Genomic DNA, 22,087 nt, shown 5'->3' with positions numbered 1-22,087 from the left:
GGCTCACTTCATTTCAAAAGTTTTTTCTTTTGTTTTGAAAAATTATAAAAACTTAATTGAGCGAAAACAAAAAGCAAAGTCAAGTAAAAGTAAAAGAATCAACATTGACTGCGTCAAAAGGTTTATTCGCGTATTGATAGTTTTTGATAACCATCAGATTTTCCTGTTCGCGTACACAAAAATCCACCAAAGTAAACGAGAAAAACAGCTGATCAAAGTCATCTGTTTTCAATTTATGAAAATATGGAAATTTACTTTAGATTTATTATTATGATTTTCAAGTTTGAAATAACTTATTAGAACTGCAAATGTATCGGAAGAAAGCAAATACTCATTCACTCATGTTTGCTTAGCAAATTGCTTTATGAAAACTTTTAATTTATATTCTTTTCAAGTTTTCTGTTTTATGATTTTGTATGTAAACAAAATTTCCATCAGTTGTACTAAAAACTTGCAAGTTTTTGCTTGTTTTGCGTTCGGGTACTTTTGCTAACATTTCTCTCTGTTAGAGAGAACAGATATAAATTCATTCGAATTTTGCTGTTGAGAGTTTTCTTCTGGAAGAATACGCGAATACACCTAAAATGAAAACAAAGGAGCATTTATTTTTTAATAATTTTTGGAATTCATCATATCTTTGAAATTACAAAGCCCTTCAAAAGAAATCCTGCGATCAGAGAGAAAAAATAAAAACGCCAAAAAATTGCTTAACTAAACTCTCTAGGAAGACAATACCTGTAATTATTGTGGCATGGTTTGAAAGCTACTTTTTTATTTAAAGTGGCGTTTTTATTTTTTCTCTCTGACCGCAGGATTTATTTGAAGGACTTTGTAATTTCAAAGATATAATTAGTTTCAAAAATTATTAAAAAATTCAATGCAATGTAGAATAAAACTATGGGTAACAAATGCAATAGGAAATTTCTTTAGAATTAAAAAAAAATTTTAATTTTTTGGATTCACCTGGACGCAGTGGCGTAGCCAGGGGGGATATGGTGGGATAGATCCTCCCCCTTCGTCATTGAACTACAATTATTTACTTTTGAATTAATAACACAATACTATTTTATCCTTCTGATTTAAAAATTGTTTATTACAGACGGATGACAAGTTATCTTTCAATTAATATATAAAATTATCGGTTGATGCATTATGAATTTGAATATTGAGCCTATACATACTAGTCTTTTCAGACCTTTTGCGAAACACACTGCGCTTTTCAGGTGATAAAACTGGATTCGAGCTATGTGTACACATTGGTTCTGGTAGCAATAAAATATCAGACCGAAATAATACCGTAATTTTCCCGGTTTGAGATTGATGCGCTAAAACTCTACTCCCTTCTCTCTCCCGTCCATAAAAATCCGAATTCAGACGGACTGAAAATACTAGGTGCAAGCTCATTAATTTAACCAGAGCGCACAGTGGTGAAAAAATAGATAGCGACGTGACATTTTGAACGTTTTTTTTTATAAAAGTACCGCCCATTACCTAATAAAAACAAGCAAGTTCAAATTTCAACTTTGTACAAAAACTATGAAAATTCAACAAAATTTCACACTTTTTATGGCCTATTAAATTTTAGTATAATAAACTGCCAGTGTGAATTTGGGAAAAATAGTACTAAGTACGGGCATTTATTGATGAATTTACGGTGTCAGTTTTTGTTACGCGAAATACGCAAAATTTATAAAATTTAAATATTTTCTCTATGTTTTAGCATTATAAAATTCTTAGGTCGCGATTAAAAACCTTTTTTTAGATAGTAAACGCAGTCTTGTAGCATTTTTTGTAAACACAAAACTAAAAATCCTTTGATCGAAAACGGTACCTTTTTTCGCGAGGCGATTGGAATTTCACCATTTTGCTTAGCTTTCCATGGTGTGTAGGTGCTGCCAAATTAGAGCACAAAATCATTGGATGCTCTGATTGGCTGCATGCTGAGTCTCGTATCATGTAATACAGTGATGGAAAAGTAGGCACTATAGTGCCATTTTTGGCACTTTCATTTTCATTTCAAGGCCCTTTTTGGCACGATTCATTCAGTTTTGGCACAATCATAAGTTAGAGAAATATAGCCAGTATATAACAAACAATCATATCGTGGTTTAAAGTACAAAACCGCGTATCGTCATTCTGCAAAACCGCGTAACTGGCATTGGCTGCCAAAAATTGGATTTGCTCACACAAGCTCTTGGCTCAATCCTTATCCATTCATCCTGAAGTATACTGGCCAGGTATGCGATTGCTTTATAAAAAAGAGAACCATTTTGAAATATGAGTATTTTTACTCTCTAGAAGATAATTTACATAATTCACATACGCGTTTTTGCATTAACTTGATACGCGAATTTGGATTTTGTTGATACGCGGTTTTGTACTTTAAACGACGATATATTACTCATAGATTCGAAAAATGAAAATGAAAATCACTCAAAAATTAAAATAAGGCCCATTATATAAGCCTTTATAAGTAATAAACTTTTGTAGACTTGTACATAAATGAATGTAAATAGATACGCGAAAATATATGAATATGCAGATATATTCAATGTGTAAAAACTGAAGTGTATACTAACGAAACTTCTACAAAACAAAACTGGACTACACACTAATTAATTAAAATGGTGTAGTAATTTAATTTCTTAAATTTAAATAATGCATGAATTCCCCATGGAATAACCGAGTAGACAAAAAATATATAACCGTAAAAATACATACATACATATATGAAAGAATGCACACAGGCGACGCCTCTAGCCATTGTGTATCACAACTTTAAGTTGTCAATGCAAATTTGTTTAATCCCCCCTTCGTCAAATCCTGGCCACGCCACTGCCTGGACGAATAGGTAATTTTTAAGCTGACAAAGTTAGAAGAACGAAATTCGAACAAATATTGCGAAATTTCAAAGGATGGAATTTTAAAATGACATTTTTAATATTTACCAGCCCTTCTGCACTAGAAACTTGAGTATGTTTAAATTATACAGGGTTTCCTCATTAATTTTATACCCATACTTCTTCTCTAAGCGCATTTCTTTGAATTTTTTAAATCATTTTTGAATTACTGACGTCAGAGTGAAAAACTAAGAATGCAATTTTACTATATTTGGCCAATGGTTTCGCGAATATATTGATATTTGTGTTTAAAATTTACTATTACTAGGTGTTATATGTACAATGAACTTGACATTTATAAAAAAATGTTAACTATTAAATAAAATAAGAAATATAGCCAATACTGGTCAAGAAAAGGAGTTTCCATTATTGCCATCAGTGCAAATTACAAATCCCGAAAATCCCGGGATTCTTGGCAAGTAAAAAGTCCGGGATCCCGGGATCCTGGGATTAACATTCCTAATCTACATATGCGGCCTTAAGGTACAGTTTTATTACTTTTGAAATTACCACATAGACTAGGGATGCACAGCAGCAGCGTTGCCGTTTTGGTCTAATTGGACCAAAATTGGTAGCTTCATTCTCCGTTGGTAGCTTGGTTGATTTGTTGAAGCTTTTGGTAGGCAAAAATGTTTTGAAAATATGACCACATTGAATATTAAAATTTATTGGCACGCTCAAAACACTGCTTTCACTTTGCTCACACGTATTAAATTTCTTTGTTTTTTTCTATATTTTATTAAGCAGACAATTTCTGCAAACAAAAACTCAAGCTATGACCACAATATATACAGTAATAAACCTTTTCGCAGTTTTTCACCACTTCGTCCCCGAGGAGTACTTTTGGGTTGTGTACAGCGTTTTCGTTTTGCGCGCACGGCAACACTTACTGTGGGGAATTTCGTCTCATGATTACAAAAAGTTCATTTCGAGGATATGAAATATATAATTATGTGTTATTTATGAACAAAATTTATGTTAAGTATAAACTGAAACTGGCAAGGAGGAGGTGGTCAGAGATTCAGACTTGCAAGATAGCACGAGAGCTTTGGCCTGACTTTAGCAGGGAAAGAACAGCAGAACTGCTAAGTAGGTCAAGAGTAGAAGTATTTAGAATTGTATCGACTATCACCGGTCACTGGCCGCTAGGAAAACATGCATGTAGAATAGGTCTTCCATGCAACAGAATATGCCGCAGCTGCGGCTTGGATGGCAGCGAAGAAACAGTATTTCATTTCTTGTGTGAATGCCCAGGCCTGGTTCACTTAAGACATAAATCTTTCGGGAAACACATAGTGGAGCAGTTAACGGATCTATCTAGTGCTACAATAGGCGACTTATACAAATTTATAAGCGGTTCTAAATGGTTTGACTGAACCGCTGGAATGTTCTGACAGGTAGGCTACGGCATAATAAAATATCATTGTCCACGAGAAGTGCACCAAAATGGCGCTTTTATGCGCTAATTGTTTCCTGAGCGATAGCAACCAACCAATAATATCAATGCTTACTTAAGAATAATATCAATAGTTAAGTAGATAATTACGACTTCTGTTTCCATAAACTTGAAAACTCAAATCGTAATTAGGGCACTGAATGGAGTTTTCTTAAATGGAAAAAAATATCCATTGTAAGATTATATTTTTATGAAAAAAACGTGAATTTTGTTTTATTGTGTGAATTTATCAAGGAAAATTCTAAATTTCCGAATATATTTAAGTCGTTCTTCCAAAAAAAAAAACAAGGTTCGTATAGAGACTCCACTGCATGCCAGCGCATCCGCCCAGACAGTTCATTAAGCACACCCAAGTTTAAGCGACCATTACCCGGAGTTCCTCAAAAATACTTAACATCAAAGTAAAGAATGTCACAAATATGAATCATACACACATACAATAGTAATTGCTTTGAATTGCTACCGTATAAATTCAGGCCACGCATTTGCTTGGAGACTCCGTTGGTTATGGTGGTCATAAGTTCAGGCGGCACATTCAACTGCCCATTGCCTGGAGCTGCTCCAACATGATGAGTAAATTTTAGTGACCCTCACATGCCACTGACTCTGGCTACAAGCTGGATATCTCAATATTGAAAAATAAATTGCAATTATCTATTAAAATTATAAGAAAAGTGTTTGTTTACAAAATTACATGTGCCACTCTGCCATCGTACGGTTGATGCTCCCTTTCATACCACAGTAACTTTGTGTGCAACTCTGAATCAGCAAACTTCATGTTCCTTCTCATTATCAGCCCTGATCAGATTTTACCCCCGAGGAATACTCAAAAAGGTTTATTACTGTATGCATATACTGTGCTGACCGATTAGCTGTTGAAATAGAACGAGAAATTACCTATCGTCGTGAAAGAAATATTGGTGAAAGGCTATTGTGTGAGTGTATTGGTAAAAAAGGGTGAGTGTATACAAATTGAATCAAATTTGGATTTCTGGAATGTCTGATTTGGTTTTTTCACATACAAAAAAAAATGTTGATATGAATTTCAATCTCAAAGGTATTTACATATTTTACAAAAGTTTTGCAAACAATACGTTAATTCTTTTATTTAAAGGCCCGAATTTCTTTTGTTTAAGCTTAAGGTAGTAAACAGTAAACAATATTACGNTGTTGATATGAATTTCAATCTCAAAGGTATTTACATATTTTACAAAAGTTTTGCAAACAATACTTTCTTTTATTTAAAGGCCCGAATTTCTTTTGTTTAAGCTTAAGGTAGTAAACAGTAAACAATATTACGTGTACTTTTAATTTTTATTGCTAATTTGATTAGCGAATTCAACAAATCTCGTTTTAATGATGAAACAATTTTTGGTAGTTTGGAAATTGATTTGGTAGGCATTTTGGCAGCTAAAAATATTTTCAAGTGGCAACACTGATTATGACTGTTAAGCGGGAATGGCACTAACCGGAGATCACTGTACTAATTAATAAAAACTTCTTGCTTATATTAAAAAAAGTGCAAAAGTCCGTCACAAAAAAATAATTCTCAAAAATCAACGGGTTTTTTCGGCGGTTTGACATTTGCACTTCATCGGATTAAAATTGTGTGGCTTTGGTTAAGCTTGGACGGTATTTTTATAAAAACATAATAACCGAATGTTAAAAAAATCAACACGTGGTCATTTGTTTGAGTCACTGTATTTTTCTGGTTTTGCTATCTCTAGCGGGTTTTTATATAAATCTGTTTTTTTTTTTACACGAAAATAGTTGGAAGCACTGATGGCGGTAGCGCTCTATGAGTAAACCTGCCAAATTATACCGCGAGGTGTCGTACCGCTGCCGTTTGCGCAAGCCTTTCTAATGAAAACAGCTCCTATAAAGATTTTATTTTGGTGGTTTAAATAGAAAAGTTCTTTAAATGTAAAGTCCATCTTAAACTGAAGCATTTCCATCTAATCCCAGCCTTTTGTCCACTTCGGTATGTTAATTATAGGCGATTAATTTCTGTTTACCTTTAACATCCCATGGCACACGGCTATGCATCACCTTAACAGTATTCAGAATAAGCATATCGCACTAACTGACATTTTTTCGACTGCAGGATAATAGGAGTACGTACACTTTTAAGATGCACGCATGTGCATTATGCGTGCCTTTATCGTATCTCTGTATTTCACTAAGTGCCAATTTCACAATGCGTAGTTAACTCAGAATCGGCAGTTAACTACAGATTTTTGTACTGAAAATCCCTAAGTCCCTGTGTGTGGAAATCAAATAAAGTAATTCTTAATAGAAATGCCTAAAGCTTAACAGTTTGGCCATGCTAAACACAGTTAAAGCTAATTTCCGGTATTTCATTTATATTTTAAATTGCATTGTCATCGGGATTGGAACCATGCTGAAAATTTCAAGTCTCTAGCTTGTCGGGAAGTTAGTTTAAAATCGATTGGAAATAAAAGCTTGCAAAAATTGTGTTTTTTAATGAATGAAAATAGTTTCTTAAACTACTTTTTGAAAAAAATCACATCTCTAAATATTTGAACTTTTTTCAGAAATCTATTTGAAAATTTTAATCACATTTTTAGGTATTAAGGCTTTAGCAGTTAAATACTACATGTAAGCATTGATATATTTACATAGGAATGTAGTTATGCATGTTTGTACGTATATTGTGTAAGCAAATACAAAAGTTAGTATGTAGATACACGTATTCCAGCAATCGCTTCAATTAAATTTGAAATAGGATACCCCTTGAATATGGCGTTTCAAAATTCTTCCTCGCTTTTACTTAGTACTTTTAAGACGATTTACCCAGCGTATCCAAAAACTTTTCCAATATAAGAGCTTAATCGACTTGCACAACCGCGCTCTCAAGCGTTAAGCCCATTAGATCTGATGTCAAACGAGCTGTTGCGCTGCCTGTGTTGTTATACCAGAAGACAAGCGGAGGCATCAAAGCCTGCAGTTCATTCAACTTGTGGCGGATTTTCGGCTGAATGCAGCTAGAAGCTGGCAGCTCCTTTCCTCACTTACACATTCATAGCTTGAATTTCACCCCGTCTTCCTTTGAGTCATGATTATCCATAACGCCAGAAGTTGTGCAATAAATCTTTGTTTTTGTTGTACTTTTTCGAATTCCTGAAAGAAAAACCTTTTGGGCACTTCTGTCCGTTTTTTCCTATCTTGTTTCTAACAGCCAAAAAGTAAAATTGAAAGACAACAAGGTCTCACCCTTTGAATCAGTGGAATGTGTTAGTATGCCGACCATTGCACTATATGTACATGGGGAACTTCACACATTTTTGTGGCAAAATTTAATTATATTCGGTCATAGTAGGTTGGTAGATTATTTGAAAAAAAAAGAAAACATGGTTGTTTTATTGATTGGCATATGATTTACAACATGTTTGCAAAAAAGAAAAATCTTAACTCTTAGTGACCGAGGTGCCACTTTTTAATTTGTGATTTTATTGAAAAAGTTTAAATGCAGCTATTTTCTAAATAATTGTATTAAAGAAAACTATGCTAGCTACATAGTCATAAAACCTATTTCCATATTCCCTAAAACCATCTACGTACGTCCCAGGACCCACTGGAAGGTTATGAGAATGACGACAAGCTAGCCAAAAAGCATGTCTTCTTAGGAGCCCTACAACCGAAGGATACACCAATTCCCTTTCGGGAAATCAAAAGATTACAAGACCTGCTCATGTACCGCCAACGAACAGGTTTTAGAAAAGAACTCAGTGCAACCCTGATTATAAGTTTATACGACAAGGAACTTACTAATTTCTTTCTATCAACAAAAAGAACAGACCCGAGACTTCTGGTAGGATTGATAACAGGGCATTTGCTCTTTTCTAGAAGACAAAAAGTGTAGGAAGTATCGCTATCACGAAGAAACTGAGGAGAATATAGTTTGTGAGTGCCCAGCATTCAGCAGGCAAAGACTCGCACTAGTCAGTAAGGCACAGCTGCAGAGCCTGCATTCAGCAATCGACAAAGGACCAAAGTGTCTACTAAAATTCGCTAAATGAACGACAATGCTCTTAAACATCGGGGTAAAGTACTATGTATGACTTTACATTAATCTAAGTGAGATATCTTAAAGTCAGACAGCATAACCTAACGTAAACTATATCAGATATATTCATAGCCAGTTCCTAATTTCTTAGTTTTCTATTTAAATATGGATAGTTGGAATTGTGAGCTTTAAGCTCATTTGGCGGTAATCGGCTAGGTGGACATTATGTTTTACGGTCATATTTGGTTTAAGGCGCCCCAAAAAACATGGAAATACAAAATTCAACCCTTTCAGCGTATAGTTACTGGGCTCTAAGTAGTGAGGGAGAGGTCTAATTAATTTTGTGTTCCACAGGGGTGTTATAGTGGGAAAATGGTCATCTGAAATATTTTGTATTTTTTGCTCACATTCGTTTTCAGTGACTACAAAAACCTAGAAATAGTCGACCTCCCGGCTACTATGATATAATTAGCGTATTTTGTGCCATTTTGATGCACTTTCATGGGAATGATAAATACCTATGCATCTCTAGTTTCCTCGGTCAAACCATCTTGATTCCCTGATGAATTCGCCGATGTCACCTATAGTAGGTCTTGATATATCTGCTTAGTGCTTTACACCTAATAGCCGCTAGACCTGGGCATTCACAGAGGAAATTTGTAAGTACGAAACATTACTCTTTGCCACAAAAACTGATCAAACAATGTGTCAATAAATAAACAAATAAATATAAACTTTACCGCGGATTCCTATACCAATACAGTAAACATATTTGTTCAGGAAAAATTTTTCTTAGCTATATGCTTGAAACAATATCGGCGAACGTAGAAATTCGCCGAATTGAGCGATGCCGATGCGGTAGCTGATATCACTTCGTCGCATTTATAATTCCGGTTGCCATATTTTGAAAAATTAAACGAAATTTAAATAAATATAAAAAAGTAGAAATTAGTATAAAATATTTTATTTTAAGCCGGATTTAACCAATCGACACGAAACGAACTTTGAATTTCGCTTTGGCTGTATTCAATTTCATACTTGCGGGGTTTTAATTTTGACAGCGCAAATTTCGCTGTGGTGAGCAGGGTTGGCACCTCACGAATCCGATTGCGTAGCAAAGACCAGAAAAATCGTAGCAAAAGATATAAATTGGTTATTATTTAAAATTCATGTGATATTTAATGTTTAAAAAAAATTTCAATAACATTTGTACACTTTTAAGTATTGTATTATATTTACATGCGCCCCACGCTTTCCGTTTTCAATCTCATAAATTACTTATAATGTCTTTTGTTTAAATTTCAAAATGAAAAGTTATCAAACCAAATTCTATGGGACTGAGAAATATTATTTTCTAATTTTTAGTCCATTAATAAAAGCGTGTTTTATTAAAAAGTTTTTTATTCCATTCATCAATTTTTATTGAGCTTGAGTCCGTTTTTAATGAAAAGCTTATTGTGAAAAGCAGCAATAATTTGAAAAAATGGTAGAAGTGATAGCTATTTCGGAAATCACCATATTTCCTCATCAGACTTCTTTCAGTAGGATTCGAAGCGGTGATCCCACTGACTCAGCCAGTTGCCTATGCAAATGTGAATTTCGTTTTACAAAAAAAAATTTAAATTTTACTAGAGTTTAACTATAGATGCATGCCAGTTTAAACTACATACACTTAAAATAAGAAAATCGATAGTTAAACCCCTATCAGTGGTCAACTACGCACTGTAATTTCGAACCTCAAAAGAAAGATTTGATCTAGAATGTATTGAAATATATTAACAAATGAATTAGTATTCACAAAATAGATGAAACAAAATAATGTGTAACAAAGGTGTACCTCACAGGTACGAAGTTCTCTTCATAATATAATTAATTTTGTTATGATTTTAATAATACTCGTATTAGTCATTAAACAATTGTTTTCTAGACATTGATGCATACTTATTGATAAAAATGCCAGCAGAAAAACTTTCATGCCATGCTGAAATAGCCGACGAGCTTCGAAAAACTTCTGCTACTACGACAAGTCTTTTAGATGAAGGCTACAGACTAGTCAATTCGATAATGAAAGTTCTAGCTTACGCAGCTTCTTACGAAAGGTCTTTCAGTGCTTTGCGGAGGTGGAAAAATCGGTGACGTGCAATAATGTCAATATAATTAATCTCACTGACCTTAATACGCAATTGAAAAGTGAATTAATGTCAGTGACATTAATACACGGGCCAAAAGTGAATTAATGTCAGTGACATTATTACACAAGCCAAATGTAAACTAATATCAGTGACATTATTACACAGACCAAAAGAAACAGTGTAAGAAGAAAGGTCTTTCAGTGCTTTGCGGAGGTTGAAAAATCGGTGACGTGAAGTGCAATAATGCCAATGGAATTAATCTCACTGACCTTAATACGCAATTGAAAAGTGAATTAATGTCAGTGACATAAATACACGGGCCAAAAGTGAATTAATGTCAGTAACTAATATCAGTGACATTATTACACAGACCAAAAGGAAACAATGTAAGAAGAATTGTGGAAATAATGTCATTGACATTAATACACAATTGGAAAGTGAATTAATGCCAGAAATGTTAAAAATCAAGCAAGCTTTACGGTGACGTGTAATAAGGCGGATAAGAAATAGCGTCCATGGACATTAGTATTTCTTATCGTCCATAGATAACCTTTCCAAAAGCGCAGTAAAATCCATGGACATTATTGCTCTATCAAAAAAATACTGACAAAATACACTTCTAACATACTACACACTTACTACGAACACAGCTTTAAAAGTGCATAACACCACTGCAGCCCGCGTCGCGATGCGGTGTCAGTGACATTAATTCCACTGAAATTATTGCGCGTCACCGAAAATCACCTCCGTACACGAATGACCCTAAAATGTATTACCTATAGTATAGGTATAGTATAGGTACTATACAATGCTCCTTCAGTTTTAAAAGAAAGAATTGGAAGAAGAAATGAAAGAAAATGATCGAAAGTATTAGGTTTGCGAAATTGCCGAAAGGCGACCTTTGGTAATATTTGAAGATATATAATCTCGGCTTAGAATTTTTTTCAGATTTTGTGTTCCGAAGTGTTAAATATTAATCTGCATACATATATAAGGCAAAGTTGGGCTAGTTACAGCATTTATAAATCAAAAACAATTTTTATGATATTTGTGAATTTGGACATAAATTCTTCCTTAATGTATGCTTTAATGGTACTGAATTAACGAAGCTCGCTAAACAGTGGTTTAAGAATAAGTTTTAGAGCATGTAGTCAGATATCACTAAGGGAGTTCGTCTTTTGCAGCGTTTTCCAACCTCTTTTTTTGACTACGGGCGGCTTTGATTTCATTATTATTAGCAGGGGTGGTTACAAAATAAATTGTATCAATCTAAAAATAAACTGTATCAATCTAAAAACAAACTTGAATCGTAAAACTTACAAGTAAAATTAGTCAACAGTGTTATAATTGAAAACAAATAATGCATAGGGAAGAACTCAGTTTGAGTTAATGTGATTTTTGGGCTTTTATATAAGTTGTGTTATTCTTGGGTTAATATACGCAGACCGTTGGGTGGGTGACACTGGTCTATTGCCAACCGCCTAAAAAGCAGGGAACGAAAATAAACACTAAATTTCAAGATTTTAATTTTTACATCATTACAATATCGTTATTTATTTATTTATTTTTATTTTTTCGATCAAGAATAATCGTTAAATTTGTATTTTTATATTTTATTGGTGAAATTACATCGTTATATTGTGATTGTTGATTTTTTCGATCAAATATAATCGTTATTTTAAAATTGATAGTTTTTTTTACCGTTATAATGAAGACCGCGTTGTTATGACCGATTTAAATCTNTTTGGTGAAATTACATCGTTATATTGTGATTGTTGATTTTTTCGATCAAATATAATCGTTATTTTAAAATTGATAGTTTTTTTACCGTTATAATGAAGACCGCGTTGTTATGACCGATTTAAATCTTTTCTGATCTCAAAAATTAAATCTGAAAATAATGGTTATAATGTCATAGAAAAAATAAAAACCCAAAATAATGATCAAAAATTGATCGAAGAAATAGACATCCAATCTCAACGGCTAAATGATGATTTTTGTTATAAGGATCATAATCGTGATGGGCCCTGCTAAAAAGTCTTCCCCAAAAGCTCCACTTTTATTATTGAAATAACCACATTTTTATTGTTTTTTTCTGGCGGCAACTCTATAAAGTTTTTAGAATGCAAACAAGGTTACTCATGTAATATTGAAGTGTATATTTAACACTTTTAAAAAAGCTCTGGAGCAAAAATTAAAGCCAGCTATCATATTCATTTCCTTATTCATATTCGCATTCGTATTCTTACGACAAAAGGAGTTTTAAATCAATAAAATTTACTATTTTTTGATATTTCATCTCATGGAGCTTCGAATTCACACAATTACATATTAAACTTCAGCTACATATGTGCGCCAGTAGCTTATAATTACGGTGACCATTCGTACCGATTTTGAGAAAATTGTCCCGCTGAATAATTTTTAAAATTCGAGACGTATAAGTGCCCAGTCTTTTCATATTGCACCGATTAAATGCCGACATTCAGTGTTTTCTTTATTAATTTAATAAGAGTCTCCCTGCACTCTGGCAAAAAAAAATAAAAAAATCGTACAAACGTAGCAGCACTTCGTTATCACAAAGACATAGAATATAAGGGAGCTATAAACAAAGCCAGCGTCCTTATTTTCTGCGACCATTGGTTATGTTTTATTCTGTCAAACTCATACTCTCGCTATATTCCAGTCTTTTTTTATAAGGTTTTGATAATTATGTGTTAGGTTAGGTAGGTTAGGAAGGCGCGTATGAATGACTCGTACTTCCATTGCAGGAGGACCCTTTGTGAATGCCCTCTCTGAGTACCAGGAGGAGTCACACCCTTGTAACCGAGGTTAATCCATACTGTCAGTATAAGGTCTGTCAAACCACTCACTATCCCGGATGAAGCCGTGGATGTAGCCCCAAGCTATTGAAAAAGCCTGATCCCAAATGTTTGAGACGCCTTGTCAGGAAAGCTGGGCATTGAATCGACTCATCTTCAACCTCGCCCGACAATTTCTGCAGAGGGAGGTTGTTGGTATATGCCATCGTTGGAGCGTTGGTACTATTGGACAGTGCCTAGCGATCGATATTTCGATGCAAAATGGACATCGATGCTAAAATACATCGAAAGAAAAGCTTCTATATATCGATGGTTTCCGATGTTTAAAAATTTGTTAGGTTGTAGTTTAATACTTTTCAATTCCAACTCTCTGAATTCAATTAGAACAAGTAAGAAAGTCTAAGTTCGGGTGGAACCGAACATTAAATACCCGGCGCTAGTATTAACTATATATTTTTTCACCTTTTCTAAAGCTACCGCTACATGGTAAGCCGGGGTGTGTCAATTTTGAGTAAATTAGGGTCCTTAAATTGCGAAATATTGCAATTTCAAGCATTTCTGAAATTTACCGTTATATGAAAAGCGGCCGTAAGTTTAGTCCGATTTCAAAAATTTTCAACGTTTTGCTTTAATGTGGCAAGCACAATAAAAATACCGAGTTTGGTACAAATTGGTAGAACGGTTACCGATATACATATATGTGATCATAAGTGGGCGGTGCCACGCCCATTTTCCAAAATTTTACCATAAACGTATTTCTTGGTAAAGAATTGTTGCAAGCATCAATTTTGAATTTTGGTATGCAGAACCAAGGCCAACAACTGTGCCAAGTTTGGAAGAAATTGGTGCAGCGGTTACCAAGATATACACATGTAACCATAAGTGGGCGTGGCTACGCCCATTTTCCAAAAATTTATGATATTCTTATTTTTCGTCTAAAAATTATTGTATATATCAATTTTGAGTGAATAATCTTCAGTAGTTACTAAAATATCGCAGTTTTCGTATTTCCGAAAATTACCGTTATATGGGAAGTGGGCGTGATTACAGTCCAATTTCGCCCATTTTCAAAACCAACCTACCTTGGATTAACGGAAACCTTCATACCAAATTTCGTTGAGATATCTCAATTTTTGCTCGAGTTATCGTGTACACGGACGGACGGACAGACGGACAGACGGACGGACGGAGAGACATGGCTTAATCGATTTCTCTATTCATTCTGAGCATTTATGTATACATTTGTCTATATCTATCTCGATTCGTTTTGCCTGTTACAAACAATCGTTATGTGAACAGAAATAATATACCCTTGTGCACAAGTGCGCTCGGGTATAAAAATATTTACATATGGATGTATTTCAGGGATGATAAATGAACTTTTCGAAATTGTAACAAACGTTAGAAAACAATGTATAAAATAAAATAAAAATATGCCAACAAAAAATTGAAAACGCTTTCATAAGAACAACGAATGTTTAAAACAAATATACGTTTATTTAACGCCTTTTAAATAAGCATCTTGTAAAAATATACATATATGTATTAAAAGTAGAATAAAAATTAGTTAAGCATTTCACTTTCTGTAAGTCACCTTTTGTTTTAAAGACTCTGTATGTATTTTTATATCAACACAAAAACTTTGAGAATATGTATTATAATCGTTTGCTTTTATTGAAGAGCCGAGGGGTGGAGTAATGTGGAATAGACCATATACCTTGGGCTATTTTGAAAATGTTTTCAAACATCGGGTCGTTCAGTTTATTTTTAATTAATTTAATTTGTTCCCAAAACTTGCGTATATTAAACTTTTTTTTAAGTTCTCGGAGCTCCGGTAGAAAAGGTGTGAGGTAGAAAAAGACAAAACCATTTCTATAAGAAATTGGAATTGCCACCCTTGTAATGTAAAACAAATATAGTCGAAGTTTGTATGAAGTAGAGAAGGAAGAAATTATTTTTAAATTAAATTTTTAACCAAGTAAATAAAAACCAATCGAAATATAGTTACACACAGTGTTGCCAAACATGGGCTTTTCCTACCAAAACTGGTAGGTTTTTTTCCATTTTGTAGGTGGGTAGGCTTGATTGAATTTTGGTAGGTTTCGGGACAATGAGTAATAGTTATTTGTGAAAAATAGAAAATATGTACGTATCTCCAAATATTTCAGCAGCCTTTTTTACACAAATATTTCACCGGTGCGTTCATATAATGGCGGCTACAAACATGTAAATATACCTGATTCCTAAGTACAAACGTATACCTTATTATTGCCAATATGCAATACGCACATCCATATATCGTTACCTAAGGATGAAAAGGTCCAAGTCCATTTTTAGAAATTTTTCCGGACAGACGAAAAATCGTTGTAGTTTCGTATTACCTGTCATTCTCCACCAAAAACTAAACTTTGAAAAAAATGGACTTGGCACCTTTTCACCTTTAGGTAGCGGTATAAGTTATGGCGTACTTGGACCAAGATTCCAGAAAAGTCTGCCAATGGGCTCGTACTCAACCAGATTTCAGGCGGAAGTCTTCCCAATCGAAGTCTATGTTCGCGAATGTCATCGTAGAAGGCAAATGAGGCCAAAATAAATATTATATCGGACATTCAGGCAGCGTTAAAGGCCTTAGAGTCTTTTAAAACGGCATCAAGGCTTGTAAACTCTTGAAGCAAAGCCAAAATAGCGTCACGCATGAAGGGTTTGAAGGCAACGAAAGGGCTGACTGTCTTGCAAAGCGTGAAGCCCAAATGCGTTTGCATTTGTAGAGTGGTTGCAGGAGGGTTACAATTCGATGCTAAAATATCTCTGAAACTGGCATCGATGTATCGTCAATTTAGCGATTTTAGGAAATTGTAAACATCGATGACAAACATCGAATTTTGAACCGATATTATCGATATTTCAAAAATAACAATGCATCGTTTGCATCCCTAACAGTGCCCTGTGATGACACCTGTGAGTGCCCTTACTTTTTGTTTAGTATTAATAGTTCCTCAGTACGACTCTTATTTAGTCCAGGTTACAAGGATCTGACACCTCACAGTAGTCCCGATTGATCCTAAGGTCATTGGTTACGGCTGTGGTGTATTCTTGAATCCCTCTTAGCGGCTATTTCGTTCTCTTCTATATTGCTTTGTCCAGGAACCCAGCAACAGAGAGAGAGAGGTTTTGGAGTGAAGTCAATATTGCAGGACATTTCCGAACTGCTTTCGGCTTTACCACCCTGGAGCCTTATATTTTTGATGCCGCCTGGCTGTCAAAGAATATAGTTACGTTCCCTGACAGAGACTTACTATCCCGTATGAGACAAGCCGTCTTTCCTAAGGCAAATATCTCTACCTGAAAGACAGTGCAGTTAACAGGGAGGCGGTATGATTGTCCCATTTGAAGGTTCTCGGAGTACAGACCCATCTTTTTCCATCTTTGGGCCATCGGTGTAAATGGAAATACCATCATTTACCGACAGGACGCCATTTTCGCAATCTTCCCGGGTTGGACAGTGTCACCTTAAAATCTTTAAACTAAAAACCCAGGAATCCCAGGAAGACGTGAGGTGATCAGTATCGACATCTAATAGCCCATTTCTACCAAGAGCTTAACTGCAGTTAAGAGCTCAGGTAAGTGCAATTCGTTAGAAATGTCCCAATTTTTGGGCACAGGAAATCTGGTCACCGTACTTATAATCTATCTACAAAGGTCTTTTAATTAGTATAGAAGTAAACAAAGATTTATGCTGAAATGTGTCCACATATGTACGAGTATTTCCATGTTTCATACTTTTACATATTTTTAATGATGAAGCCTACAAGGTAGCTACCGAAAAATTAAATGGAAAGCTTTCTCTTTAGAATTCTTGCAATTTATTATTCCAGCTCCATTCGACTTATCGTTAAATATGGAAATGTAAAATCCGATACTTTTGATTAGGGATGTTAATCCCGGGATCCCGGCCTTTTTAAGTGCCGAAAATCTCGGGATTATTTGCCAAGAATCCCGGGATTTTCGAGATTTGTAATTTGCAATGGTGGCAATAATAGAAACGCCTTATGTGGACCAGTTTGTGCTATATTTCTTTTGTTTATTTAATATTTAATATGTTTTTTTTTTTTTTTATAAATGTTAAGCTAACAGGCAATTTTATACACAAAAAAATCAATATATTCGCGAAGCCATGGGTCAAATATACGCAGTAAAATTGCGTTTTTAGTTTTTCTCTATGGGCATTTTCAATACCTTTCGCCCTTGTGAACCCAAAAAATTTTAATTTTTTAAATCCTACAGTTTTTTGTATCCATTTATATTCTACATTGCACTGAATTTTTTAAATAATTTTTCGAATTTGTCATATCTATGAAATCATAAAGTTCTAATTAAAAAAATTCTAAAACTAAAAACGCAGTTTTACTGTATTCGGCCCATAGTGTCGTGAGTATATAGTATATTGATTGCTTGGTGTATTTTGAAATTTTTTTGTTTCAACCTGTTTCAATCTTTTTACTCAGAATTTTTAGAAAATTTCTAGGTAGCCAATTTGTAAATATAATAATAATAGATTGGCGCTTACACATATGTTAGTGTTTGGCCGAGCTTTTCCTCCGACTTGTGGCGTGCGCCTTGATGTTGCCACACAAAGCGGAGGGACTTACAGTTTTACGCCGACTCCGAACGGCGATTGTATTTTAATGAGAAGCTGTTTTTCATGGCAGAAATACACTCGGAGGTTTGCCATTGCCCGCCGAGGGACGACCGCTGTTAAGAAAAAACCTTTTTCTATATTTTTTGGGATGTTGCTTTGACCAGGGCTTGAACCCAGGTGCTGATGAGTGCAAGCGCGCACTACCATTAAAATACAAGAGGAGGAAGTGCAATTTTCAAGTGACTAAAAGTAACATTGATTATTTATAATTTTTGGTGACAGGTAATAAGATCAACGGAAATAAAGTCGTTAAAGTGACGTTATTTCCATTTGAATGAGGAAATAGCGTCAATGACTTTGTTTCCAAATTTTTGTTGACTTTATTTCGCTTTTGAAAAGGTAATAATGTCAATTGACCCACCCTGGTGCGAAATAAAGTCAATTGACCTTATTTCCGTTGATCTTGTTACCTGTCACCATAATTTTTTTGTTGGCGGTGTCACGCATTTCTTCTATAGAAAGTATGTTCGACAATTTGTTTATATGGAAGAAAATGCCCAGCATCGTTCAAAAAATTTTCAAAAATCAACGGTATTTAGTAACTGCATGAAACTTGCATTTTATCCTACTTTAATTTAATGGGCTATAAAACTGCATACCTCAAATTTTTCTAAAAATGCTGAGTAAAAAGTTGAAACTTTTTTGCATTTTTATAATTTTTGTACAAATTTTAAAATGCGCATTTAAATACAGTTAATTACATGTAAAATGAGGTAGACTTTTATAAAAAACTTAAATATTAAATAAAGAAATATAGATTAAACTGGTTAAAATATGGCGTTTCTTTTATTTCTGCCACTAGTATTAAGAACTTCTTTCAGCCACACAATACAATCGCACACCGTCTTCAAAAGAGTCACAACTCAAAATAACACGTTTGTCAGAAAATGCGAAAAACTATTTGTTAGCACCTTAGGTTGTTTTTTTAACAAATCATTACAAAAGTTTGCTCCAGCTTTTGCTGAAAAGTAAAAAGTGTAAATTTTTAGTACATAATTTCAAAAATGCAAAATTTTGAGTTGCGACTCTTTTGAAGACGGTGTGCGATATGTTGACTTAAGTTTTTTTTTTGCATCGAGCTTTTTTCGACATGCTTTAAGTTACTTTATCAAATATGCACATGCTAAAGTATTGATAAATGCGTATAAATTTAATTACTGTCTTTTGTTTGATTACTAATAAAATATTTTTCAACTTAAATAATAAAGTAGGCATTTAATTATTATTTATTATATGGTAGGACAGCTTCTCAAACTATATTGATGCAATTTTTTCATGTTAAGTTGCAGGAAAATAATGAATATCCAAATCCCGGAACTAATCCCGGGATCCCGGGATTTTTTGAAAATTGACAACTTTGCCTTTGATTCATATGTATGTATGTATAGTATGTACACTAGCTACCTTCATAGGCCCAAACTCAATAGCAGCAAATTACAAATGAAATTACATTACAGCATGCATATGTACGTGTATATGTATGTAAATAAGTATAAATGTATAAAAGTTTGATCCGATTCATTATGCATTGACTTCCTGTCGGCTCAATTTGTCATGAGCATGGTTCTCACATTCATAAATGTATACCTGAAGTTTGAATCCAATCGAAGGAGTGAACGCCTGCATTCAGGTGCATTGACGTATAAGTGCGGACGCCTACCTATTGCACTTAAAAGTGTAAGTAAGCATGTATGACTACATGTGGTTTATTCCAAAGTGACGGGTGTGATATTTCTACTCACTTTTTAAGGTTTAATTCTACCCACCTAATAATAATAATAGATTAGCTCTAGCATAAACGTTAGTGTTTGGCCGACCTTCTCCTCCGATTTGTGGCGTTCGCCTTGATTTTCTCACATAAAGAGGGGGGACCTACAGTTTTATGAGAAGCTGGTTTTCATGTCAGAAGTACACTCGGAGAAGTTGTTTGCAATGTGGCGGCCGCTGTTAAGAAAAAAACATTTTTCTATATTTATTTGAGATGTTGCTTTGGCCAGGGATTGAACCGACAGGTATTTCGACCCGCTGAATCCGAATGTGAGGGCCGATTTTTAACATTTTCCGCAATTAACTCGAAATTTTGGAGGAATACGAGTCAAACGGACCTCAGATTTCGATTCAATGGGTCGAAACACATGTGGGTAGGTGGCTTTGATTAAAAGCACACACCACTTTTTTGCGTGCCGGTGTTACTTTAGCTTTCCGACATATTGCCTGGAAACCTTTTTTTTTTAAATTGAATCCAAACGAGATATATGAATTTTAGTCACTGTGATGGGTGTGACGACTACGCAAACCAAATTAGCTACTTTTCTGCTAATAATAGCCACCATCGCAAGGTTATTGTAACTTTGCTCGCATAACAGTTGTTTGTAACAGCCGAAACCAATCGAGATAGATGGATAGACAAATGTATACATAAATGCTCAGAATGAAAAGAGAAATCGATTAAGACGTATCTGTCTGTCCGTGTACACGATAACTCGAAAACAAATTGAGATATGTCCACGAAATTTGGTAAGTAAGTTTCCCTTTATCCAAGGTAGGTTGGGATTGAGAAGGGGCGACATCGGACAATAACCACGCCCACCTCCCATATAACGGTATTTTCGAAATATGCAAATACTTCGATATTGCCGTAAATACTGGATCCAAATTGTTGAAAGTTGGTACGCGAAGTAGAATTTTGGCATAAAATAAGACAGTTATGAAATTTTTTGAAAATGGGCGTGACACCGCCCACTTACGATGAAATGCTCTAGTCCCTTCACCAATCCCCACCAAACTCGGTACGAACATTGCCTAGAGCCTCACTAAGAAACCCTTTAAAAATTGAAGACAAGGCCCACCTCCCATATATCGTTAATTTACAGAAATACGAAAACTGCGATAAATTAGTAACAGTTTAAGCTAGTTTACTCAAATCCGATATATACAATGACCTCTCAGCACTTAGGGAAATTTTTGGGAAAATGGGCGTGGTACCGCCCACTTACGCCGACATATGTGTATCTCGGTAACCGGTTCATCAATTTGAACCAAACTTGGTACATTTATCAACATAAGCTCAAAAAAGCGATATGTTGAAAATTTTTGAAATCGTACTAAAATTGCCGCACCGACCATATAACAGTAAATTTCAGAAATACGAAAATTCCGATATTTCAATAACTAAACACGCCAACTTGAACAATCTCTTAACAAAACACAACATGTATTATTGATTTTTGTAAAATGGGCGCGGCACCTAGTGGGTGGTGACTGCATACATGAGTGTATATTGTTAGCCCCCTTATCAATTTCCACCAAACTTCCTCCAGTTATTTCAATGTNAACACAACATGTATTATTGATTTTTGTAAAATGGGCGCGGCACCTAGTGGGTGGTGACTGCATACATGAGTTAGCCCCCTTATCAATTTCCACCAAACTTCCTCCAGTTATTTCAATGTCCCATAGCCAGGGAACGGCTTTTTAGGACCTAAAAAAAGAACCTATAAAAAAAGGCAAACTAAAATAACGAAATAGGATAGAAAAGGCAAAATAAAATAGCGAAATAGCCAAGAAAAGGCACTAGAAATCGCAAAAAAGGCAAAAGAAGGCACTAAACCGAAAAATAATCAAAAAATGCATTTATTTTAGAAATGTTTATTTTACACGTAAAAAGAGAAAAACTATCAACTACATAGTTTCATTATACGAAAAATTTCTACTTTGAATTTACTTTGAGAAAATAGTCTCCTTTAGAGTTTTTAACTCACAAAACTTTAATCTCTATAGATGTAGTAACTTTGAACCGCAAGATTCATTTTGAAGTTTGCTGGCAGCATTTTCATTGCATTTTCGCGAAGAAAAGCCTTGACTGTACTAAACGTACGCTCGACGTGGGTTGATACAAGTGACGCCCAATTTAAATATGGAACGTTTAAAGCTTTCATATTATCAGGAATAACGGTTTTTTGCCCTTTGCAACTAAAGGCCAGTATGCAGCTCTCAAAAAAGCGGACAAGAAAAAAATTGCCATTAGTTTGTGTGTGTGTCCAAGGAATACTTC

General features: G+C 34.6%; 1 protein-coding gene across 1 annotated transcript in view; it reads right to left on the bottom strand.

The window, feature by feature from the left end:
- AstA-R1 (allatostatin A receptor 1) overlaps nt 1–22,087 on the bottom strand; it is a 148,833-nt gene that overhangs the window by 2,845 nt on the left and 123,901 nt on the right. The window lies entirely within an intron of this gene.

Source organism: Rhagoletis zephyria, unplaced genomic scaffold (genome assembly GCF_001687245.7).
Source record: "Rhagoletis zephyria isolate East Lansing unplaced genomic scaffold, Rhagoletis_zephyria_1.1 Rzeph_scaffold_00746, whole genome shotgun sequence".
NCBI classification, from domain to species: Eukaryota; Metazoa; Arthropoda; class Insecta; order Diptera; family Tephritidae; genus Rhagoletis; species Rhagoletis zephyria.
The sequence above is the reverse complement of the archived record's forward strand: the minus strand, read 5'-3'. Positions and strand labels throughout refer to the sequence as shown.